The sequence below is a fragment of the Lissotriton vulgaris genome, chromosome 8 (genome assembly GCF_964263255.1).
Source record: "Lissotriton vulgaris chromosome 8, aLisVul1.2, whole genome shotgun sequence".
Classification (NCBI taxonomy): domain Eukaryota; kingdom Metazoa; phylum Chordata; class Amphibia; order Caudata; family Salamandridae; genus Lissotriton; species Lissotriton vulgaris.
Window position 1 is genome coordinate 1,528,801,826 of NC_141696.1, and position 24,106 is coordinate 1,528,825,931.

Here is a 24,106-nt window from a genome sequence, read left to right on the forward strand (position 1 = left end):
TATGTTAAATTGATTGTGTTGTAGATCAGTTGGAAAAAATTTGATGAATAGAGAAAAAGTACTACAGCGGATTCCAAGACCTATTTTGTTAGAAGCAAGGAACCTCTCAAATGTGCCGAAACCCGGGATTGAACCAGGGACCTTTAGATCTTCAGTCTAACGCTCTCCCAACTGAGCTATTTCGGCCTGCTTATAGCTGTGGTCTTCATACTTTAATTTAAACCATTTAACAAAATAGATGCAGGACCTGGATTTTTAACCTCATATGGTAGAGATATGTTTTAAGGAGTCCTGTATCATTCCGCAATTAACTGGTACAATGGGTAAATAGCATTTTTTGGATCCAGGTTAGGTAGTTGTTTTTTTAACTGTGAATGGACTAGCACTATATTACCCAGATATATTTGGCATGAGTAGGTAAGCAATGTCATCTGACTACTGACATCTGTGTTCAAGGGGAAGTGGAAGGTAATGCAGACAAGAGTTTACTTTACAAAAAAGCATGAAATGGGAAATATTCATTGTCAAACCTGAAGGTAAGAGAGGTGGAAGCAAGTTTAGAAGGAGGACATAAAGCAAAGTCTATGTTAAATTGATTGTGTTGTAGATCAGTTGGAAAAAATTTGATGAATAGAGAAAAAGTACTACAGCTGATTCCAAGACCTATTTTGTTAGAAGCAAGGAACCTCTCAACTGTGCCGAAACCCGGGATTGAACCAGGGACCTTTAGATCTTCAGTCTAACGCTCTCCCAACTGAGCTATTTCGGCCTTCTGATAGCTGGGGTCTTCATACTTTAATTTGAACCATTTAACAAAATAGATGCAGGACCTGGATTTTTAACCTCATATGGTAGAGATATGTTTTAAGGAGTCCTGTATCATTCCCCAGTTAACTGGTGCAATGGGTAAATAGCATTTTTGGGATCCAGGTTAGGTAGTTGTGTTTTTTAACTCTGAATGGACTAGCACTATATTACCTAGATATATTTGGCATGAGTAGGTAAGCAATGTCATCTGACTACTGACATCTGTGTTCAAGGGGAAGTGGAATGTGATGCAGACAAGAGTTTACTTTACAAAAAAGGACGAAATGGGAATCATTCATTGTCAAACCTGAAGGCAAGATAGGTGGAAGAAAGTTTAAAAGGAGGACAGAAAGCAAAGTCTATGTTGAATTGATCATTTTGTAGATCAGTTGATAAAAATGTTGATAGAGAAAAAAGTACTACAGCTGATTCCAAGACCTATTTTGTTAGAAGCAAGGAACCTCTCTACTGTGCCGAAACCCGGGATTGAACCAGGGACCTTTAGATCTTCAGTCTAACGCTCTCCCAACTGAGCTATTGCGGCCTGCATATAGCTGTGGTCTTCATACTTTAATTTAAACCATTTAACAAAAAAGATGCAGGACCTGGATTTTTAACCTCATATGGTAGAGATATGTTTTAAGGAGTCCTGTATCATTCCGCAATTAACTGGTGCAATGAGCAAATAGCATTTTTGGGATCCAGGTTAGGTAGTTGTTTTTTTAACTCTGAATGGACTAGCACTATATTACCCAGATATATTTGGCATGAGTAGGTAAGCAATGTCATCTGACTACTGACATCTGTGTTCAAGGGGAAGTGGAAGGTAATGCAGACAAGAGTTTACTTTACAAAAAAGCATGAAATGGGAAATATTCATTGTCAAACCAGAAGGTAAGAGAGGTGGAAGCAAGTTTAGAAGGAGGACATAAAGCAAAGTCTATGTTAAATTGATTGTGTTGTAGATCAGTTGGAAAAAATTTGATGAATAGAGAAAAAGTACTACAGCTGATTCCAAGACCTATTTTGTTAGAAGCAAGGAACCTCTCAACTGTGCCGAAACCCGGGATTGAACCGGGGACCTTTAGATCTTCAGTCTAACGCTCTCCCAACTGAGCTATTTCGGCCTGCTTATAGCTGTGGTCTTCATACTTTAATTTAAACCATTTAACAAAATAGATGCAGGACCTGGATTTTTAACCTCATATGGTAGAGATATGTTTTAAGGAGTCCCGTATCATTCCGCAATTAACTGGTACAATGGGTAAATAGCATTTTTTGGATCCAGGTTAGGTAGTTGTTTTTTTAACTGTGAATGGACTAGCACTATATTACCCAGATATATTTGGCATGAGTAGGTAAGCAATGTCATCTGACTACTGACATCTGTGTTCAAGGGGAAGTGGAAGGTAATGCAGACAAGAGTTTACTTTACAAAAAAGCATGAAATGGGAAATATTCATTGTCAAACCTGAAGGTAAGAGAGGTGGAAGCAAGTTTAGAAGGAGGACATAAAGCAAAGTCTATGTTAAATTGATTGTGTTGTAGATCAGTTGGAAAAAATTTGATGAATAGAGAAAAAGTACTACAGCTGATTCCAAGACCTATTTTGTTAGAAGCAAGGAACCTCTCAACTGTGCCGAAACCCGGGATTGAACCAGGGACCTTTAGATCTTCAGTCTAACGCTCTCCCAACTGAGCTATTTCGGCCTTCTGATAGCTGGGGTCTTCATACTTTAATTTGAACCATTTAACAAAATAGATGCAGGACCTGGATTTTTAACCTCATATGGTAGAGATATGTTTTAAGGAGTCCTGTATCATTCCCCAGTTAACTGCTGCAATGGGTAAATAGCATTTTTGGGATCCAGGTTAGGTAGTTGTGTTTTTTAACTCTGAATGGACTAGCACTATATTACCTAGATATATTTGGCATGAGTAGGTAAGCAATGTCATCTGACTACTGACATCTGTGTTCAAGGGGAAGTGGAATGTGATGCAGACAAGAGTTTACTTTACAAAAAAGGACGAAATGGGAAACATTCATTGTCAAACCTGAAGGCAAGATAGGTGGAAGAAAGTTTAAAAGGAGGACAGAAAGCAAAGTCTATGTTGAATTGATCATTTTGTAGATCAGTTGATAAAAATGTTGATAGAGAAAAAAGTACTACAGCTGATTCCAAGACCTATTTTGTTAGAAGCAAGGAACCTCTCAACTGTGCCGAAACCCGGGATTGAACCAGGGACCTTTAGATGTTCAGTCTAACGCTCTCCCAACTGAGCTATTGCGCCCTGCTTATAGCTGTTGTCTTCATACTTTAATTTAAACCATTTAACAAAATAGATGCAGGACCTGGATTTTTAACCTCATATGGTAGAGATATGTTTTAAGGAGTCCTGTATCATTCCGCAATTAACTGGTGCAATGAGCAAATAGCATTTTTGGGATCCAGGTTAGGTAGTTGTTTTTTTAACTCTGAATGGACTAGCACTATATTACCCAGATATATTTGGCATGAGTAGGTAAGCAATGTCATCTGACTACTGACATCTGTGTTCAAGGGGAAGTGGAAGGTAATGCAGACAAGAGTTTACTTTACAAAAAAGCATGAAATGGGAAATATTCATTGTCAAACCTGAAGGTAAGAGAGGTGGAAGCAAGTTTAGAAGGAGGACATAAAGCAAAGTCTATGTTAAATTGATTGTGTTGTAGATCAGTTGGAAAAAATTTGATGAATAGAGAAAAAGTACTACAGCTGATTCCAAGACCTATTTTGTTAGAAGCAAGGAACCTCTCAACTGTGCCGAAACCCGGGATTGAACCAGGGACCTTTAGATCTTCAGTCTGACGCTCTCCCAACTGAGCTATTTCGGCCTGCTTATAGTTGTGGTCTTCATACTTTAATTTAAACCATTTAACAAAATAGATGCAGGACCTGGATTTTTAACCTCATATGGTAGAGATATGTTTTAAGGAGTCCTGTATCATTCCGCAATTAACTGGTGCAATGGGTAAATAGCATTTTTTGGATCCAGGTTAGGTAGTTGGTTTTTTAACTGTGAATGGACTAGCACTATATTACCCAGATATATTTGGCATGAGTAGGTAAGCAATGTCATCTGACTACTGACATCTGTGTTCAAGGGGAAGTGGAAGGTAATGCAGACAAGAGTTTACTTTACAAAAAAGCATGAAATGGGAAATATTCATTGTCAAACCTGAAGGCAAGATAGGTGGAAGAAAGTTTAGAAGGAGGATATAAAGCAAAGTCTATGTTAAATTGATTGTGTTGTAGATCAGTTGGAAAAAATTTGATGAATAGAGAAAAAGTACTACAGCTGATTACAAAACCTGTTTTGTTAGAAGCAAGGAACCTCTCAACTGTGCCAAAACCCGGAATTGAACCAGGGACCTTTAGATCTTCAGTCTAACGCTCCCCCAACTGAGCTATTTCGGCCTTCTGATAGCTGGGGTCTTCATACTTTAATTTGAACCATTTAACAAAATAGATGCAGGACCTGGATTTTTAACCTCATATGGTAGAGATATGTTTGGAGGAGTCCTGTATCATTCCCCAGTTAACTGGTGCAATGGGTAAATAGCATTTTTGGGATCCAGGTTAGGTAGTTGTTTTTTTAACTCTGAATGGACTAGCACTATATTACCTAGATATATTTGGCATGAGTAGGTAAGCAATGTCATCTGACTACTGACATCTGTGTTCAAGGGGAAGTGGAATGTGATGCAGACAAGAGTTTACTTTACAAAAAACGACGACATCTGAAACATTCATTGTCAAACCTGAAGGCAAGATAGGTGGAAGAAAGTTTAAAAGGAGGACAGAAAGCAAAGTCTATGTTGAATTGATCATTTTGTAGATCAGTTGATAAAAATGTTAATAGAGAAAAAAGTACTACAGCTGATTCCAAGACCTATTTTGTTAGAAGCAAGGAACCTCTCAACTGTGCCGAAACCCGGGATTAAACCAGGGACCTTTAGATCTTCAGTCTAACACTCTCCCAACTGAGATATTGCGGCCTGCTTATAGCGGTGGTCTTCATACTTTAATTTAAACCATTTAACAAAATAGATGCAGGACCTGGATTTTTAACCTCATATGGTAGAGATATGTTTTAAGGAGTCCTGTATCATTCCGCAATTAACTGGTGCAATGGCTAAATAGCATTTTTGGGATCCAGGTTAGGTAGTAGTTTTTTTAACTCTGAATGGACTAGCACTATATTACCCAGATATATTTGGCATGAGTAGGTAAGCAATGTCATCTGACTACTGACATCTGTGTTCAAGGGGAAGTGGAAGGTAATGCAGACAAGAGTTTACTTTACAAAAAAGCATGAAATGGGAAATATTCATTGTCAAACCTGAAGGTAAGAGAGGTGGAAGCAAGTTTAGAAGGAGGACATAAAGCAAAGTCTATGTTAAATTGATTGTGTTGTAGATCAGTTGGAAAAAATTTGATGAATAGAGAAAAAGTACTACAGCTGATTCCAAGACCTATTTTGTTAGAAGCAAGGAACCTCTCAACTGTGCCGAAACCCGGGATTGAACCAGGGACCTTTAGATCTTCAGTCTAACGCTCTCCCAACTGAGCTATTTCGGCCTGCTTATAGCTGTGGTCTTCATACTTTAATTTAAACCATTTAACAAAATAGATGCAGGACCTGGATTTTTAACCTCATATGGTAGAGATATGTTTTAAGGAGTCCTGTATCATTCCGCAATTAACTGGTGCAATGGGTAAATAGCATTTTTGGGATCCAGGTTAGGTAGTTGTTTTTTTAACTCTGAATGGACTAGCACTATATTACCCAGATATATTTGGCATGAGTAGGTAAGCAATATCATCTGACTACTGACATCTGTGTTCAAGGGGAAGTGGAAGGTAATGCAGACAAGAGTTTACTTTACAAAAAAGCATGAAATGGGAAATATTCATTGTCAAACCTGAAGGTAAGAGAGGTGGAAGCAAGTTTAGAAGGAGGACATAAAGCAAAGTCTATGTTAAATTGATTGTGTTGTAGATCAGTTGGAAAAAATTTGATGAATAGAGAAAAAGAACTACAGCTGATTCCAAGACCTATTTTGTTAGAAGCAAGGAACCTCTCAACTGTGCCGAAACCCAGGATTGAACCAGGGACCTTTAGATCTTTAGTCTAACGCTCTCCCAACTGAGCTATTTCAGCCTTCTGATAGCTGGGGTCTTCATACTTTAATTTGAACCATTTAACAAAATAGATGCAGGACCTGGATTTTTAACCTCATATGGTAGAGATATGTTTTAAGGAGTCCTGTATCATTCCCCAGTTAACTGGTGCAATGGGTAAATAGCATTTTTGGGATCCAGGTTAGGTAGTTGTTTTTTTAACTCTGAATGGACTAGCACTATATTACCTAGATATATCTGGCATGAGTAGGTAAGCAATGTCATCTGACTACTGACATCTATGTTCAAGGGGAAGTGGAGTGTGATGCAGACAAGAGTTTACTTTACAAAAAAGTACGAAATGGGAAACATTCATTGTCAAACCTGAAGGCAAGATAGGTGGAAGAAAGTTTAAAAGGAGGACAGAAAGCAAAGTCTATGTTGAGTTGATCATTTTGTAGATCAGTTGATAAAAATGTTGATAGAGAAAAAAGTACGACAGCTGATTCCAAGACCTATTTTGTTAGAAGCAAGGAACCTCTCAACTGTGCCGAAACCCGGGATTGAACCAGGGACCTTTAGATCTTCAGTCTAACGCTCTCCCAACTGAGCTATTGCGGCCTGCTTATAGCTGTGTTCTTCATACTTTAATTTAAACCATTTAACAAAATAGATGCAGGACCTGGATTTTTAACCTCATATGGTAGAGATATATGTTTTAAGGAGTCCTGTATCATTCCGCAATTAACTGGTGCAATGGGCAAATAGCATTTTTGGGATCCAGGTTAGGTAGTTGTTTTTTTAACTCTGAATGGACTAGCACTATATTACCCAGATATATTTGGCATGAGTAGGTAAGCAATGTCATCTGACTACTGACATCTGTGTTCAAGGGGAAGTGGAAGGTAATGCAGACAAGAGTTTACTTTACAAAAAAGCATGAAATGGGAAATATTAATTGTCAAACCTGAAGGTAAGAGAGGTGGAAGCAAGTTTAGAAGGAGGACATAAAGCAAAGTCTATGTTAAATTGATTGTGTTGTAGATCAGTTGGAAAAAATTTGATGAATAGAGAAAAAGTACTACAGCTGATTCCAAGACCTATTTTGTTAGAAGCAAGGAACCTCTCAACTGTGCCGAAACCCGGGATTGAACCAGGGACCTTTAGATCTTCAGTCTAACGCTCTCCCAACTGAGCTATTTCGGCCTGCTTATAGCTGTGGTCTTCATACTTTAATTTAAACCATTTAACAAAATAGATGCAGGACCTGGATTTTTAACCTCATATGGTAGAGATATGTTTTAAGGAGTCCTGTATCATTCCGCAATTAACTGGTACAATGGGTAAATAGCATTTTTTGGATCCAGGTTAGGTAGTTGTTTTTTTAACTGTGAATGGACTAGCACTATATTACCCAGATATATTTGGCATGAGTAGGTAAGCAATGTCATCTGACTACTGACATCTGTGTTCAAGGGGAAGTGGAAGGTAATGCAGACAAGAGTTTACTTTACAAAAAAGCATGAAATGGGAAATATTCATTGTCAAACCTGAAGGTAAGAGAGGTGGAAGCAAGTTTAGAAGGAGGACATAAAGCAAAGTCTATGTTAAATTGATTGTGTTGTAGATCAGTTGGAAAAAATTTGATGAATAGAGAAAAAGTACTACAGCTGATTCCAAGACCTATTTTGTTAGAAGCAAGGAACCTCTCAACTGTGCCGAAACCCGGGATTGAACCAGGGACCTTTAGATCTTCAGTCTGACGCTCTCCCAACTGAGCTATTTCGGCCTGCTTATAGCTGTGGTCTTCATACTTTAATTTAAACCATTTAACAAAATAGATGCAGGACCTGGATTTTTAACCTCATATGGTAGAGATATGTTTTAAGGAGTCCTGTATCATTCCGCAATTAACTGGTGCAATGGGTAAATAGCATTTTTTGGATCCAGGTTAGGTAGTTGGTTTTTTAACTGTGAATGGACTAGCACTATATTACCCAGATATATTTGGCATGAGTAGGTAAGCAATGTCATCTGACTACTGACATCTGTGTTCAAGGGGAAGTGGAAGGTAATGCAGACAAGAGTTTACTTTACAAAAAAGCATGAAATGGGAAATATTCATTGTCAAACCTGAAGGCAAGATAGGTGGAAGAAAGTTTAGAAGGAGGATATAAAGCAAAGTCTATGTTAAATTGATTGTGTTGTAGATCAGTTGGAAAAAATTTGATGAATAGAGAAAAAGTACTACAGCTGATTCCAAAACCTGTTTTGTTAGAAGCAAGGAACCTCTCAACTGTGCCAAAACCCGGAATTGAACCAGGGACCTTTAGATCTTCAGTCTAACGCTCCCCCAACTGAGCTATTTCGGCCTTCTGATAGCTGGGGTCTTCATACTTTAATTTGAACCATTTAACAAAATAGATGCAGGACCTGGATTTTTAACCTCATATGGTAGAGATATGTTTGGAGGAGTCCTGTATCATTCCCCAGTTAACTGGTGCAATGGGTAAATAGCATTTTTGGGATCCAGGTTAGGTAGTTGTTTTTTTAACTCTGAATGGACTAGCACTATATTACCTAGATATATTTGGCATGAGTAGGTAAGCAATGTCATCTGACTACTGACATCTGTGTTCAAGGGGAAGTGGAATGTGATGCAGACAAGAGTTTACTTTACAAAAAACGACGACATCTGAAACATTCATTGTCAAACCTGAAGGCAAGATAGGTGGAAGAAAGTTTAAAAGGAGGACAGAAAGCAAAGTCTATGTTGAATTGATCATTTTGTAGATCAGTTGATAAAAATGTTAATAGAGAAAAAAGTACTACAGCTGATTCCAAGACCTATTTTGTTAGAAGCAAGGAACCTCTCAACTGTGCCGAAACCCGGGATTAAACCAGGGACCTTTAGATCTTCAGTCTAACACTCTCCCAACTGAGATATTGCGGCCTGCTTATAGCGGTGGTCTTCATACTTTAATTTAAACCATTTAACAAAATAGATGCAGGACCTGGATTTTTAACCTCATATGGTAGAGATATGTTTTAAGGAGTCCTGTATCATTCCGCAATTAACTGGTGCAATGGCTAAATAGCATTTTTGGGATCCAGGTTAGGTAGTAGTTTTTTTAACTCTGAATGGACTAGCACTATATTACCCAGATATATTTGGCATGAGTAGGTAAGCAATGTCATCTGACTACTGACATCTGTGTTCAAGGGGAAGTGGAAGGTAATGCAGACAAGAGTTTACTTTACAAAAAAGCATGAAATGGGAAATATTCATTGTCAAACCTGAAGGTAAGAGAGGTGGAAGCAAGTTTAGAAGGAGGACATAAAGCAAAGTCTATGTTAAATTGATTGTGTTGTAGATCAGTTGGAAAAAATTTGATGAATAGAGAAAAAGTACTACAGCTGATTCCAAGACCTATTTTGTTAGAAGCAAGGAACCTCTCAACTGTGCCGAAACCCGGGATTGAACCAGGGACCTTTAGATCTTCAGTCTAACGCTCTCCCAACTGAGCTATTTCGGCCTGCTTATAGCTGTGGTCTTCATACTTTAATTTAAACCATTTAACAAAATAGATGCAGGACCTGGATTTTTAACCTCATATGGTAGAGATATGTTTTAAGGAGTCCTGTATCATTCCGCAATTAACTGGTGCAATGGGTAAATAGCATTTTTGGGATCCAGGTTAGGTAGTTGTTTTTTTAACTCTGAATGGACTAGCACTATATTACCCAGATATATTTGGCATGAGTAGGTAAGCAATATCATCTGACTACTGACATCTGTGTTCAAGGGGAAGTGGAAGGTAATGCAGACAAGAGTTTACTTTACAAAAAAGCATGAAATGGGAAATATTCATTGTCAAACCTGAAGGTAAGAGAGGTGGAAGCAAGTTTAGAAGGAGGACATAAAGCAAAGTCTATGTTAAATTGATTGTGTTGTAGATCAGTTGGAAAAAATTTGATGAATAGAGAAAAAGAACTACAGCTGATTCCAAGACCTATTTTGTTAGAAGCAAGGAACCTCTCAACTGTGCCGAAACCCAGGATTGAACCAGGGACCTTTAGATCTTCAGTCTAACGCTCTCCCAACTGAGCTATTTCGGCCTTCTGATAGCTGGGGTCTTCATACTTTAATTTGAACCATTTAACAAAATAGATGCAGGACCTGGATTTTTAACCTCATATGGTAGAGATATGTTTTAAGGAGTCCTGTATCATTCCCCAGTTAACTGGTGCAATGGGTAAATAGCATTTTTGGGATCCAGGTTAGGTAGTTGTTTTTTTAACTCTGAATGGACTAGCACTATATTACCTAGATATATCTGGCATGAGTAGGTAAGCAATGTCATCTGACTACTGACATCTATGTTCAAGGGGAAGTGGAGTGTGATGCAGACAAGAGTTTACTTTACAAAAAAGTACGAAATGGGAAACATTCATTGTCAAACCTGAAGGCAAGATAGGTGGAAGAAAGTTTAAAAGGAGGACAGAAAGCAAAGTCTATGTTGAGTTGATCATTTTGTGGATCAGTTGATAAAAATGTTGATAGAGAAAAAAGTACGACAGCTGATTCCAAGACCTATTTTGTTAGAAGCAAGGAACCTCTCAACTGTGCCGAAACCCGGGATTGAACCAGGGACCTTTAGATCTTCAGTCTAACGCTCTCCCAACTGAGCTATTGCGGCCTGCTTATAGCTGTGTTCTTCATACTTTAATTTAAACCATTTAACAAAATAGATGCAGGACCTGGATTTTTAACCTCATATGGTAGAGATATGTTTTAAGGAGTCCTGTATCATTCCGCAATTAACTGGTGCAATGGGCAAATAGCATTTTTGGGATCCAGGTTAGGTAGTTGTTTTTTTAACTCTGAATGGACTAGCACTATATTACCCAGATATATTTGGCATGAGTAGGTAAGCAATGTCATCTGACTACTGACATCTGTGTTCAAGGGGAAGTGGAAGGTAATGCAGACAAGAGTTTACTTTACAAAAAAGCATGAAATGGGAAATATTAATTGTCAAACCTGAAGGTAAGAGAGGTGGAAGCAAGTTTAGAAGGAGGACATAAAGCAAAGTCTATGTTAAATTGATTGTGTTGTAGATCAGTTGGAAAAAATTTGATGAATAGAGAAAAAGTACTACAGCTGATTCCAAGACCTATTTTGTTAGAAGCAAGGAACCTCTCAACTGTGCCGAAACCCGGGATTGAACCAGGGACCTTTAGATCTTCAGTCTAACGCTCTCCCAACTGAGCTATTTCGGCCTGCTTATAGCTGTGGTCTTCATACTTTAATTTAAACCATTTAACAAAATAGATGCAGGACCTGGATTTTTAACCTCATATGGTAGAGATATGTTTTAAGGAGTCCTGTATCATTCCGCAATTAACTGGTACAATGGGTAAATAGCATTTTTTGGATCCAGGTTAGGTAGTTGTTTTTTTAACTGTGAATGGACTAGCACTATATTACCCAGATATATTTGGCATGAGTAGGTAAGCAATGTCATCTGACTACTGACATCTGTGTTCAAGGGGAAGTGGAAGGTAATGCAGACAAGAGTTTACTTTACAAAAAAGCATGAAATGGGAAATATTCATTGTCAAACCTGAAGGTAAGAGAGGTGGAAGCAAGTTTAGAAGGAGGACATAAAGCAAAGTCTATGTTAAATTGATTGTGTTGTAGATCAGTTGGAAAAAATTTGATGAATAGAGAAAAAGTACTACAGCTGATTCCAAGACCTATTTTGTTAGAAGCAAGGAACCTCTCAACTGTGCCGAAACCCGGGATTGAACCAGGGACCTTTAGATCTTCAGTCTAACGCTCTCCCAACTGAGCTATTTCGGCCTTCTGATAGCTGGGGTCTTCATACTTTAATTTGAACCATTTAACAAAATAGATGCAGGACCTGGATTTTTAACCTCATATGGTAGAGATATGTTTTAAGGAGTCCTGTATCATTCCCCAGTTAACTGGTGCAATGGGTAAATAGCATTTTTGGGATCCAGGTTAGGTAGTTGTGTTTTTTAACTCTGAATGGACTAGCACTATATTACCTAGATATATTTGGCATGAGTAGGTAAGCAATGTCATCTGACTACTGACATCTGTGTTCAAGGGGAAGTGGAATGTGATGCAGACAAGAGTTTACTTTACAAAAAAGGACGAAATGGGAAACATTCATTGTCAAACCTGAAGGCAAGATAGGTGGAAGAAAGTTTAAAAGGAGGACAGAAAGCAAAGTCTATGTTGAATTGATCATTTTGTAGATCAGTTGATAAAAATGTTGATAGAGAAAAAAGTACTACAGCTGATTCCAAGACCTATTTTGTTAGAAGCATGGAACCTCTCAACTGTGCCAAAACCCGGGATTGAACCAGGGACCTTTAGATCTTCAGTCTAACGCTCTCCCAACTGAGCTATTGCGGCCTGCATATAGCTGTGGTCTTCATACTTTAATTTAAACCATTTAACAAAATAGATGCAGGACCTGGATTTTTAACCTCATATGGTAGAGATATGTTTTAAGGAGTCCTGTATCATTCCGCAATTAACTGGTGCAATGAGCAAATAGCATTTTTGGGATCCAGGTTAGGTAGTTGTTTTTTTAACTCTGAATGGACTAGCACTATATTACCCAGATATATTTGGCATGAGTAGGTAAGCAATGTCATCTGACTACTGACATCTGTGTTCAAGGGGAAGTGGAAGGTAATGCAGACAAGAGTTTACTTTACAAAAAAGCATGAAATGGGAAATATTCATTGTCAAACCTGAAGGTAAGAGAGGTGGAAGCAAGTTTAGAAGGAGGACATAAAGCAAAGTCTATGTTAAATTGATTGTGTTGTAGATCAGTTGGAAAAAATTTGATGAATAGAGAAAAAGTACTACAGCTGATTCCAAGACCTATTTTGTTAGAAGCAAGGAATCTCTCAACTGTGCCGAAACCCGGGATTGAACCGGGGACCTTTAGATCTTCAGTCTAACGCTCTCCCAACTGAGCTATTTCGGCCTGCTTATAGCTGTGGTCTTCATACTTTAATTTAAACCATTTAACAAAATAGATGCAGGACCTGGATTTTTAACCTCATATGGTAGAGATATGTTTTAAGGAGTCCCGTATCATTCCGCAATTAACTGGTACAATGGGTAAATAGCATTTTTTGGATCCAGGTTAGGTAGTTGTTTTTTTCACTGTGATTGGACTAGCACTATATTACCCAGATATATTTGGCATGAGTAGGTAAGCAATGTCATCTGACTACTGACATCTGTGTTCAAGGGGAAGTGGAAGGTAATGCAGACAAGAGTTTACTTTACAAAAAAGCATGAAATGGGAAATATTCATTGTCAAACCTGAAGGTAAGAGAGGTGGAAGCAAGTTTAGAAGGAGGACATAAAGCAAAGTCTATGTTAAATTGATTGTGTTGTAGATCAGTTGGAAAAAATTTGATTAATAGAGAAAAAGTACTACAGCTGATTCCAAGACCTATTTTGTTAGAAGCAAGGAACCTCTCAACTGTGCCGAAACCCGGGATTGAACCAGGGACCTTTAGATCTTCAGTCTAACGCTCTCCCAACTGAGCTATTTCGGCCTTCTGATAGCTGGGGTCTTCATACTTTAATTTGAACCATTTAACAAAATAGATGCAGGACCTGGATTTTTAACCTCATATGGTAGAGATATGTTTTAAGGAGTCCTGTATCATTCCCCAGTTAACTGGTGCAATGGGTAAATAGCATTTTTGGGATCCAGGTTAGGTAGTTGTGTTTTTTAACTCTGAATGGACTAGCACTATATTACCTAGATATATTTGGCATGAGTAGGTAAGCAATGTCATCTGACTACTGACATCTGTGTTCAAGGGGAAGTGGAATGTGATGCAGACAAGAGTTTACTTTACAAAAAAGGACGAAATGGGAAACATTCATTGTCAAACCTGAAGGCAAGATAGGTGGAAGAAAGTTTAAAAGGAGGACAGAAAGCAAAGTCTATGTTGAATTGATCATTTTGTAGATCAGTTGATAAAAATGTTGATAGAGAAAAAAGTACTACAGCTGATTCCAAGACCTATTTTGTTAGAAGCAAGGAACCTCTCAACTGTGCCGAAACCCAGGATTGAACCAGGGACCTTTAGATTTTCAGTCTAACGCTCTCCCAACTGAGCTATTGCACCCTGCTTATAGCTGTTGTCTTCATACTTTAATTTAAACCATTTAACAAAATAGATGCAGGACCTGGATTTTTAACCTCATATGGTAGAGATATGTTTTAAGGAGTCCTGTATCATTCCGCAATTAACTGGTGCAATGAGCAAATAGCATTTTTGGGATCCAGGTTAGGTAGTTGTTTTTTTAACTCTGAATGGACTAGCACTATATTACCCAGATATATTTGGCATGAGTAGGTAAGCAATGTCATCTGACTACTGACATCTGTGTTCAAGGGGAAGTGGAAGGTAATGCAGACAAGAGTTTACTTTACAAAAAAGCATGAAATGGGAAATATTCATTGTCAAACCTGAAGGTAAGAGAGGTGGAAGCAAGTTTAGAAGGAGGACATAAAGCAAAGTCTATGTTAAATTGATTGTGTTGTAGATCAGTTGGAAAAAATTTGATGAATAGAGAAAAAGTACTACAGCTGATTCCAAGACCTATTTTGTTAGAAGCAAGGAACCTCTCAACTGTGCCGAAACCCGGGATTGAACCAGGGACCTTTAGATCTTCAGTCTGACGCTCTCCCAACTGAGCTATTTCGGCCTGCTTATAGCTGTGGTCTTCATACTTTAATTTAAACCATTTAACAAAATAGATGCAGGACCTGGATTTTTAACCTCATATGGTAGAGATATGTTTTAAGGAGTCCAGTATCATTCCGCAATTAACTGGTGCAATGGGTAAATAGCATTTTTTGGATCCAGGTTAGGTAGTTGGTTTTTTAACTGTGAATGGACTAGCACTATATTACCCAGATATATTTGGCATGAGTAGGTAAGCAATGTCATCTGACTACTGACATCTGTGTTCAAGGGGAAGTGGAAGGTAATGCAGACAAGAGTTTACTTTACAAAAAAGCATGAAATGGGAAATATTCATTGTCAAACCTGAAGGCAAGATAGGTGGAAGAAAGTTTAAAAGGAGGACAGAAAGAAAAGTCTATGTTGAATTGATCATTTCGTAGATCAGTTGATAAAAATGTTGATAGAGAAAAAAGTACTACAGCTGATTCCAAGACCTATTTTGTTAGAAGCAAGGAACCTCTCAACTGTGCCGAAACCCGGGATTGAACCAGGGACCTTTAGATCTTCAGTCTAACGCTCTTCCAACTTAGCTTTTTCGGCCTGCTTATAGCTGTGGTCTTCATACTTTAATTTAAACCATTTAACAAAATAGATGCAGGACCTGGATTTTTAACCTCATATGGTAGAGATATGTTTTAAGGAGTCCTGTATCATTCCGCAATTAACTGGTGCAATGGGTAAATAGCATTTTTGGGATCCAGGTTAGGTAGTTGTTTTTTTAACTCTGAATGGACTAGCACTATATTACCCAGATATATTTGGCATGAGTAGGTAAGCAATGTCATCTGACTACTGACATCTGTGTTCAAGGGGAAGTGGAAGGTAATGCAGACAATAGTTTACTTTACAAAAAAGCATGAAATGGGAAATATTCATTGTCAAACCTGAAGGTAAGAGAGGTGGAAGCAAGTTTAGAAGGAGGATATAAAGCAAAGTCTATGTTAAATTGATTGTGTTGTAGATCAGTTGGAAAAAATTTGATGAATAGAGAAAAAGTACTACAGCTGATTCCAAAACCTGTTTTGTTAGTAGCAAGGAACCTCTCAACTGTGCCAAAACCCGGAATTGAACCAGGGACCTTTAGATCTTCAGTCTAACGCTCCCCCAACTGAGCTATTTCGGCCTTCTGATAGCTGGGGTCTTCATACTTTAATTTGAACCATTTAACAAAATAGATGCAGGACCTGGATTTTTAACCTCATATGGTAGAGATATGTTTGGAGGAGTCCTGTATCATTCCCCAGTTAACTGGTGCAATGGGTAATTAGCATTTTTGGGATCCAGGTTAGGTAGTTGTTTTTTTAACTCTGAATGGACTAGCACTATATTACCTAGATATATTTGGCATGAGTAGGTAAGCAATGTCATCTGACTACTGACATCTGTGTTCAAGGGGAAGTGGAATGTGATGCAGACAAGAGTTTACTTTACAAAAAACGACGAAATCTGAAACATTCATTGTCAAACCTGAAGGCAAGATAGGTGGAAGAAAGTTTAAAAGGAGGACAGAAAGCAAAGTCTATGTTGAATTGATCATTTTGTAGATCAGTTGATAAAAATGTTAATAGAGAAAAAAGTACTACAGCTGATTCCAAGACCTATCTTGTTAGAAGCAAGGAACCTCTCAACTGTGCCGAAACCCGGGATTGAACCAGGGACCTTTATATCTTCAGTGTAACGCTCTCCCAACTTAGCTATTTCGGCCTGCTTATAGCTGTGGTCTTCATACTTTAATTTAGACCATTTAACAAAATAGATGCAGGACCTGGATTTTTAACCTCATATGGTGAGATATGTTTTAAGGAGTCCTGTATCATTCCGCAATTAACTGGTGCAATGGGTAAATAGCATTTTTGGGATCCAGGTTAGGTAGTTGTTTTTTTAACTCTGAATGGACTAGCACTATATTACCCAGATATATTTGGCATGAGTAGGTTAGCAATGTCATCTGACTACTGACATCTGTGTTCAAGGGGAATTGGAAGGTAATGCAGACAAGAGTTTACTTTACAGAAAAGCATGAAATGGGAAATATTCATTGTCAAACCTGAAGGTAAGAGAGGTGGAAGCAAGTTTAGAAGGAGGATATAAAGCAAAGTCTATGTTAAATTGATTGTGTTGTAGATCAGTTGGAAAAATTTTTATGAATAGAGAAAAAGTACTACAGCTGATTCCAAGACCTATTTTGTTAGAAGCAAGGAACCTCTCAACTGTGCCGAAACCCGGGATTGAACCAGGGACCTTTAGATCTTCAGTCTAACGCTCTCCCAACTGAGCTATTTCGGCCTTCTGATAGCTGGGGTCTTCATACTTTAATTTGAACCATTTAACAAAATAGATGCAGGACCTGGATTTTTAACCTCATATGGTAGAGATATGTTTTAAGGAGTCCTGTATCATTCCCCAGTTAACTGGTGCAATGGGTAAATAGCATTTTTGGGATCCAGGTTAGGTAGTTGTTTTTTTTAACTCTGAATGGACTAGCACTATATTACCTAGATATATTTGGCATGAGTAGGTAAGCAATGTCATCTGACTACTGACATCTGTGTTCAAGGGGAAGTGGAGTGTGATGCAGACAAGAGTTTACTTTACAAAAAAGGACGAAATGGGAAACATTCATTGTCAAACCTGAAGGCAAGATAGGTGGAAGAAAGTTTAAAAGGAGGACAGAAAGCAAAGTCTATGTTGAATTGATCATTTTGTAGATCAGTTGATAAAAATGTTGATAGAGAAAAAAGATCTACAGCTGATTCCAAGACCTATTTTGTTAGAAGCAAGGAACCTCTCAACTGTGCTGAAACCCGGGATTGAACCAGGGACCTTTAGATCTTCAGTCTGCCGCTCTCCCAACTGAGCTATTGCGGCCTGCTTATAGCTGTGTTCTTCATACTTTAATTTAAACCATTTAACAAAATAGATGCAGGACCTGGATTTTTAACCTCATATGGTAGAGATATGTTTTAAGGAGTCCTGTATCATTCCGCAATTAACTGGTGCAATGGGCAAATAGCATTTTTGGGATCCAGGTTAGGTAGTTGTTTTTTTAACTCTGAATGGACTAGCACTATATTACCCAGATATATTTGGCATGAGTAGGTAAGCAATGTCATCTGACTACTGACATCTGTGTTCAAGGGGAAGTGGAAGGTAATGCAGACAAGAGTTTACTTTACAAAAAAGCATGAAATGGGAAATATTAATTGTCAAACCTGAAGGTAAGAGAGGTGGAAGCAAGTTTAGAAGGAGGACATAAAGCAAAGTCTATGTTAAATTGATTGTGTTGTAGATCAGTTGGAAAAAATTTGATGAATAGAGAAAAAGTACTACAGCTGATTCCAAGACCTATTTTGTTAGAAGCAAGGAACCTCTCAACTGTGCCGAAACCCGGGATTGAACCAGGGACCTTTAGATCTTCAGTCTAATGCTCTCCCAACTGAGCTATTTCGGCCTGCTTATAGCTGTGGTCTTCATACTTTAATTTAAACCATTTAACAAAATAGATGCAGGACCTGGATTTTTAACCTCATATGGTAGAGATATGTTTTAAGGAGTCCTGTATCATTCCGCAATTAACTGGTACAATGGGTAAATAGCATTTTTTGGATCCAGGTTAGGTAGTTGTTTTTTTAACTCTGAATGGACTAGCACTATATTACCCAGATATATTTGGCATGAGTAGGTAAGAAATGTCATCTGACTACTGACATCTGTGTTCAAGGGGAAGTGGAAGGTAATGCAGACAAGAGTTTACTTTACAAAAAAGCATGAAATGGGAAATATTCATTGTCAAACCTGAAGGTAAGAGAGGTGGAAGCAAGTTTAGAAGGAGGACATAAAGCAAAGTCTATGTTAAATTGATTGTGTTGTAGATCAGTTGGAAAAAATTTGATGAATAGAGAAAAAGTACTACAGCTGATTCCAAGACCTATTTTGTTAGAAGCAAGGAACCTCTCAACTGTGCCGAAACCCGGGATTGAACCAGGGACCTTTAGATCTTCAGTCTAACGCTCTCCCAACTGAGCTATTTCGGCCTTCTGATAGCTGGGGTCTTCATACTTTAATTTGAACCATTTAACAAAATGGATGCAGGACCTGGATTTTTAACCTCATATGGTAGAGATATGTTTTAAGGAGTCCTGTATCATTCCCCAGTTAACTGGTGCAATGGGTAAATAGCATTTTTGGGATCCAGGTTAGGTAGTTGTTTTTTTAACTCTGAATGGACTAGCACTATATTACCTAGATATATTTGGCATGAGTAGGTAAGCAATGTCATCTGACTACTGACATCTGTGTTCAAGGGGAAGTGGAATGTGATGCAGACAAGAGTTTACTTTACAAAAAAGGACGAAATGGGAAACATTCATTGTCAAACCTGAAGGCAAGATAGGTGGAAGAAAGTTTAAAAGGAGGACAGAAAGCAAAGTCTATGTTGAATTGATCATTTTGTAGATCAGTTGATAACAATGTTAATAGAGAAAAAAGTACTAGAGCTGATTCCAAGACCTATTTTGTTAGAAGCAAGGAACCTCTGAACTGTGCCGAAACCCGGGATTGAACCAGGGACCTTTAGATCTTCAGTCTAACGCTCTCCCAACTGAGCTATTGCGGCCTGCTTATAGCTGTGGTCTTCATACTTTAATTTAAACCATTTAACAAAATAGATGCAGGACCTGGATTTTTAACCTCATATGGTAGAGATATGTTTTAAGGAGTCCTGTATCATTCCGCAATTAACTGGTGCAATGGGCAAATAGCAGTTTTGGGATCCAGGTTAGGTAGTTGTTTTTTTAACTCTGAATGGACTAGCACTATATTACCCAGATATATTTGGCATGAGTAGGTAAGCAATGTCATCTGACTACTGACATCTGTATTCAAGGGGAGGTGGAAGGTAATGCAGACAAGAGTTTACTTTACAAAAAAGCATGAATGGGAAATATTCATTGTCAAACCTGAAGGTAAGAGAGGTGGAAGCAAGTTTAGAAGGAGGACATAAAGCAAAGTCTATGTTAAATTGATTGTGTTGTAGATCAGTTGGAAAAAATTTGATGAATAGAGAAAAAGTACTACAGCTGATTCCAAGACCTATTTTGTTAGAAGTAAGGAACCTCTGAACTGTGCCAAAACCCGGGATTGAACGAGGGACCTTTAGATCTTCAGTCTAACGCTCTCCCAACTGAGCTATTGCGGCCTGCTTATAGCTGTGGTCTTCATACTTTAATTTAAACCATTTAACAAAATAGATGCAGGACCTGGATTTTTAACCTCATATGGTAGAGATATGTTTTAAGGAGTCCTGTATCATTCCGCAATTAACTGGTGCAATGGGCAAATAGCAGTTTTGGGATCCAGGTTAGGTAGTTGTTTTTTTTAACTCTGAATGGACTAGCACTATATTACCCAGATATATTTGGCATGAGTAGGTAAGCAATGTCATCTGACTACTGACATCTGTGTTCAAGGGGAAGTGGAAGGTAATGCAGACAAGAGTTTACTTTACAAAAAAGCATGAAATGGGAAATATTCATTGTCAAACCTGAAGGTAAGAGAGGTGGAAGCAAGTTTAGAAGGAGGACATAAAGCAAAGTCTATGTTAAATTGATTGTGTTGTAGATCAGTTGGAAAAAATTTGATGAATAGAGAAAAAGTACTACAGCTGATTCCAAGACCTATTTTGTTAGAAGCAAGGAACCTCTCAACTGTGCCGAAACCCGGGATTGAACCAGGGACCTTTAGATCTTCAGTCTAAAGCTCTCCCAACTGAGCTATTTCGGCCTTCTGATAGCTGGGGTCTTCATACTTTAATTTGAACCATTTAACAAAATGGATGCAGGACCTGGATTTTTAACCTCATATGGTAGAGATATGTTTTAAGGAGTCCTGTATCATTCCCCAGTTAACTGGTGCAATGGGTAAATAGCATTTTTGGGATCCAGGTTAGGTAGTTGTTTTTTTAACTCTGAATGGACTAGCACTATATTACCTAGATATATTTGGCATGAGTAGGTAAGCAATGTCATCTGACTACTGACATCTGTGTTCAAGGGGAAGTGGAATGTGATGCAGACAAGAGTTTACTTTACAAAAAAGGACGAAATGGGAAACATTCATTGTCAAACCTGAAGGCAAGATAGGTGGAAGAAAGTTTAAAAGGAGGACAGAAAGCAAAGTCTATGTTGAATTGATCATTTTGTAGATCAGTTGATAACAATGTTAATAGAGAAAAAAGTACTAGAGCTGATTCCAAGACCTATTTTGTTAGAAGCAAGGAACCTCTGAACTGTGCCGAAACCCGGGATTGAACCAGGGACATTTAGATCTTCAGTCTAACGCTCTCCCAACTGAGCTATTGCGGCCTGCTTATAGCTGTGGTCTTCATACTTTAATTTAAACCATTTAACAAAATAGATGCAGGACCAGGATTTTTAACCTCATATGGTAGAGATATGTTTTAAGGAGTCCTGTATCATTCCGCAATTAACTGGTGCAATGGGCAAATAGCAGTTTTGGGATCCAGGTTAGGTAGTTGTTTTTTTAACTCTGAATGGACTAGCACTATATTACCCAGATATATTTGGCATGAGTAGGTAAGCAATGTCATCTGACTACTGACATCTGTATTCAAGGGGAGGTGGAAGGTAATGCAGACAAGAGTTTACTTTACAAAAAAGCATGAATGGGAAATATTCATTGTCAAACCTGAAGGTAAGAGAGGTGGAAGCAAGTTTAGAAGGAGGACATAAAGCAAAGTCTATGTTAAATTGATTGTGTTGTAGATCAGTTGGAAAAAATTTGATGAATAGAGAAAAAGTACTACAGCTGATTCCAAGACCTATTTTGTTAGAAGTAAGGAACCTCTGAACTGTGCCAAAACCCGGGATTGAACCAGGGACCTTTAGATCTTCAGTCTAACGCTCTCCCAACTGAGCTATTGCGGCCTGCTTATAGCTGTGGTCTTCATACTTTAATTTAAACCATTTAACAAAATAGATGCAGGACCTGGATTTTTAACCTCATATGGTAGAGATATGTTTTAAGGAGTCCTGTATCATTCCGCAATTAACTGGTGCAATGGGCAAATAGCAGTTTTGGGATCCAGGTTAGGTAGTTGTTTTTTTTAACTCTGAATGGACTAGCACTATATTACCTAGATATATTTGGCATGAGTAGGTAAGCAATGTCATCTGACTACTGACATCTGTGTTCAAGGGGAAGTGGAATGTGATGCAGACAAGAGTTTACTTTACAAAAAAGGACGAAATGGGAAACATTCATTGTCAAACCTGAAGGCAAGATAGGTGGAAGAAAGTTTAAAAGGAGGACAGAAAGCAAAGTCTATGTTGAATTGATCATTTTGTAGATCAGTTGATAAAAATGTTAATAGAGAAAAAAGTACTACAGCTGATTCCAAGACCTATTTTGTTAGAAGTAAGGAACCTCTCAACTGTGCCTAAACCCAGGATTGAACCAGGGACCTTTAGATCTTCAGTCTAACACTCTCCCAACTGAGATATTGCGGCCTGCTTATAGCTGTGGTCTTCATACTTTAATTTAAACCATTTAACAAAATAGATGCAGGACCTGGATTTTTAACCTCATATGGTAGAGATATGTTTTAAGGAGTCCTGTATCATTCCGCAATTAACTGGTGCAATGGGCAAATAGCATTTTTGGGATCCAGGTTAGGTAGTTGTTTTTTTAACTCTGAATGGACTAGCACTATATTACCCAGATATATTTGGCATGAGTAGGTAAGCAATGTCATCTGACTACTGACATCTGTGTTCAAGGTGAAGTGGAAGGTAATGCAGACAAGAGTTTACTTTACAAAAAAGCATGAAATGGGAAATATTCATTGTCAAACCTGAAGGTAAGAGAGGTGGAAGCAAGTTTAGAAGGAGGACATAAAGCAAAGTCTATGTTAAATTGATTGTGTTGTAGATCAGTTGGAAAAAATTTGATGAATAGAGAAAAAGTACTACAGCTGATTCCAGGACCTATTTTGTTAGAAGCAAGGAACCTCTCAACTGTGCCGAAACCCGGGATTGAACCAGGGACCTTTAGATCTTCAGTCTAACGCTCTCCCAACTGAGCTATTTCGGCCTGCTTATAGCTGTGGTCTTCATACTTTAATTTAAACCATTTAACAAAATAGATGCAGGACCTAGATTTTTAACCTCATATGGTAGAGATATGTTTTAAGGAGTCCTGTATCATTCCGCAATTAACTGGTGCAATGGTGTGAGAAGTTGGCCTGGTATATAATGCTCACTAATTCTAGTGATCACTTTGTACCATGCCAAGCAACCCTTATGATGATGGTTGTAATTCAACCTTGTAGACCAGTTATCCTAGTGGTAACGTGGACAAAGCAGTCTTAGGCTAAACTCTGAAAGGCATGTGAAGCCAGCTGTTATACCATACACAACCCCCTTGAATACCAAATGAAAGGGACACCACACAGATATATATTGAAAATATATATTGATTTATTAACTATTAAAATCCCCTGGACTCTTTATGAGCACAGAAGCACAAGCGTAAAATCACAAGACAGTTTAAAATACACAAAAGTTGCACAATATGGATGAGCCCTAGGGGCCACCTAAACCATATACTAAATAAGTGGTATAAGAGATACCTAAAGGAAAGTGAAGAGGCCTAGGGCCTTGGGAATCGCTGGAGCTATTCGAGACTGGAGTTAACTAAGTCGGGAAAGGCCCACGGGACTCGGGTGCAGTGTTCAAAGTGCACGCACTTCTCAATACAAAGTCTATGGTGTGTAAAAAGCACAAAGTTAGAAAGTTAGGAACCTTCCGAGTGACCTACGGAGCTGAAACTTAAAACACAGGCCCTTGGGATGTGTACCAGTGCAGGAGCACCGGCGGAGCTGAGTTACCTCACCCACAGGAAGCGGGTGCACAGGGTCGAAGATGTGTCGGGTTTCGTCACGCTGGTCGATGGTGCTTGGAGCTGAAGATGCTGCAGGCGGCTCGATGAGAAGAGTTCCGGTGGATCCAAGGGTGGATCTGAAGAGTTGAAGACCTGAAAGCAGAGGGGACAGTGTTCAAAGTCACTAGCCAGTGACTACCGTGGAACCAGAGTGGAACCAGGCGATGTCGGGTGCAAACAGGCGTTGTCGGGTAGCTTCTTTCTGCAGCCACGTGGATACCCGGGGTCGAGGACGTCCAGGAGTCGGTCACGAGCTGTCCCACGTAGGCTTCTCGCTGTTGGCGGTGTCGGCGACCTGATCGGAGCAAACAGGCCTTGGCAAATGCAAGCCACGCAGGAGTTGAAAGATGCTGTTC

At 38.6% G+C, this 24,106-nt stretch overlaps 17 non-coding genes across 17 annotated transcripts; all 17 read right to left on the reverse strand.

The window, feature by feature from the left end:
• Positions 1-113: 113 nt before the first annotated feature.
• Positions 114-186, reverse strand: TRNAF-GAA (transfer RNA phenylalanine (anticodon GAA)). The gene has a single exon. It is a non-coding gene; the product is annotated as a tRNA-Phe (tRNA).
• Positions 187-696: 510 nt separating this feature from the next.
• TRNAF-GAA (transfer RNA phenylalanine (anticodon GAA)) lies at positions 697-769 on the reverse strand. The gene has a single exon. It is a non-coding gene; the product is annotated as a tRNA-Phe (tRNA).
• Positions 770-1,861: 1,092 nt separating this feature from the next.
• TRNAF-GAA (transfer RNA phenylalanine (anticodon GAA)) lies at positions 1,862-1,934 on the reverse strand. The gene has a single exon. It is a non-coding gene; the product is annotated as a tRNA-Phe (tRNA).
• Positions 1,935-2,444: 510 nt separating this feature from the next.
• Positions 2,445-2,517, reverse strand: TRNAF-GAA (transfer RNA phenylalanine (anticodon GAA)). Its single transcript has one exon. It is a non-coding gene; the product is annotated as a tRNA-Phe (tRNA).
• A 2,839-nt stretch (positions 2,518-5,356) lies between these two features.
• Positions 5,357-5,429, reverse strand: TRNAF-GAA (transfer RNA phenylalanine (anticodon GAA)). The gene has a single exon. It is a non-coding gene; the product is annotated as a tRNA-Phe (tRNA).
• Positions 5,430-5,939: 510 nt separating this feature from the next.
• On the reverse strand, positions 5,940-6,012 carry TRNAF-AAA (transfer RNA phenylalanine (anticodon AAA)). Its single transcript has one exon. It is a non-coding gene; the product is annotated as a tRNA-Phe (tRNA).
• Positions 6,013-7,105: 1,093 nt separating this feature from the next.
• Positions 7,106-7,178, reverse strand: TRNAF-GAA (transfer RNA phenylalanine (anticodon GAA)). Its single transcript has one exon. It is a non-coding gene; the product is annotated as a tRNA-Phe (tRNA).
• Positions 7,179-9,435: 2,257 nt separating this feature from the next.
• TRNAF-GAA (transfer RNA phenylalanine (anticodon GAA)) lies at positions 9,436-9,508 on the reverse strand. Its single transcript has one exon. It is a non-coding gene; the product is annotated as a tRNA-Phe (tRNA).
• A 1,674-nt stretch (positions 9,509-11,182) lies between these two features.
• On the reverse strand, positions 11,183-11,255 carry TRNAF-GAA (transfer RNA phenylalanine (anticodon GAA)). The gene has a single exon. It is a non-coding gene; the product is annotated as a tRNA-Phe (tRNA).
• A 510-nt stretch (positions 11,256-11,765) lies between these two features.
• TRNAF-GAA (transfer RNA phenylalanine (anticodon GAA)) lies at positions 11,766-11,838 on the reverse strand. Its single transcript has one exon. It is a non-coding gene; the product is annotated as a tRNA-Phe (tRNA).
• A 1,092-nt stretch (positions 11,839-12,930) lies between these two features.
• Positions 12,931-13,003, reverse strand: TRNAF-GAA (transfer RNA phenylalanine (anticodon GAA)). Its single transcript has one exon. It is a non-coding gene; the product is annotated as a tRNA-Phe (tRNA).
• A 510-nt stretch (positions 13,004-13,513) lies between these two features.
• TRNAF-GAA (transfer RNA phenylalanine (anticodon GAA)) lies at positions 13,514-13,586 on the reverse strand. The gene has a single exon. It is a non-coding gene; the product is annotated as a tRNA-Phe (tRNA).
• Positions 13,587-17,005: 3,419 nt separating this feature from the next.
• Positions 17,006-17,078, reverse strand: TRNAF-GAA (transfer RNA phenylalanine (anticodon GAA)). The gene has a single exon. It is a non-coding gene; the product is annotated as a tRNA-Phe (tRNA).
• Positions 17,079-18,170: 1,092 nt separating this feature from the next.
• TRNAF-GAA (transfer RNA phenylalanine (anticodon GAA)) lies at positions 18,171-18,243 on the reverse strand. Its single transcript has one exon. It is a non-coding gene; the product is annotated as a tRNA-Phe (tRNA).
• A 510-nt stretch (positions 18,244-18,753) lies between these two features.
• Positions 18,754-18,826, reverse strand: TRNAF-GAA (transfer RNA phenylalanine (anticodon GAA)). The gene has a single exon. It is a non-coding gene; the product is annotated as a tRNA-Phe (tRNA).
• Positions 18,827-20,500: 1,674 nt separating this feature from the next.
• TRNAF-GAA (transfer RNA phenylalanine (anticodon GAA)) lies at positions 20,501-20,573 on the reverse strand. Its single transcript has one exon. It is a non-coding gene; the product is annotated as a tRNA-Phe (tRNA).
• Positions 20,574-22,828: 2,255 nt separating this feature from the next.
• On the reverse strand, positions 22,829-22,901 carry TRNAF-GAA (transfer RNA phenylalanine (anticodon GAA)). The gene has a single exon. It is a non-coding gene; the product is annotated as a tRNA-Phe (tRNA).
• Between the last annotated feature and the right edge of the window lie 1,205 nt (positions 22,902-24,106).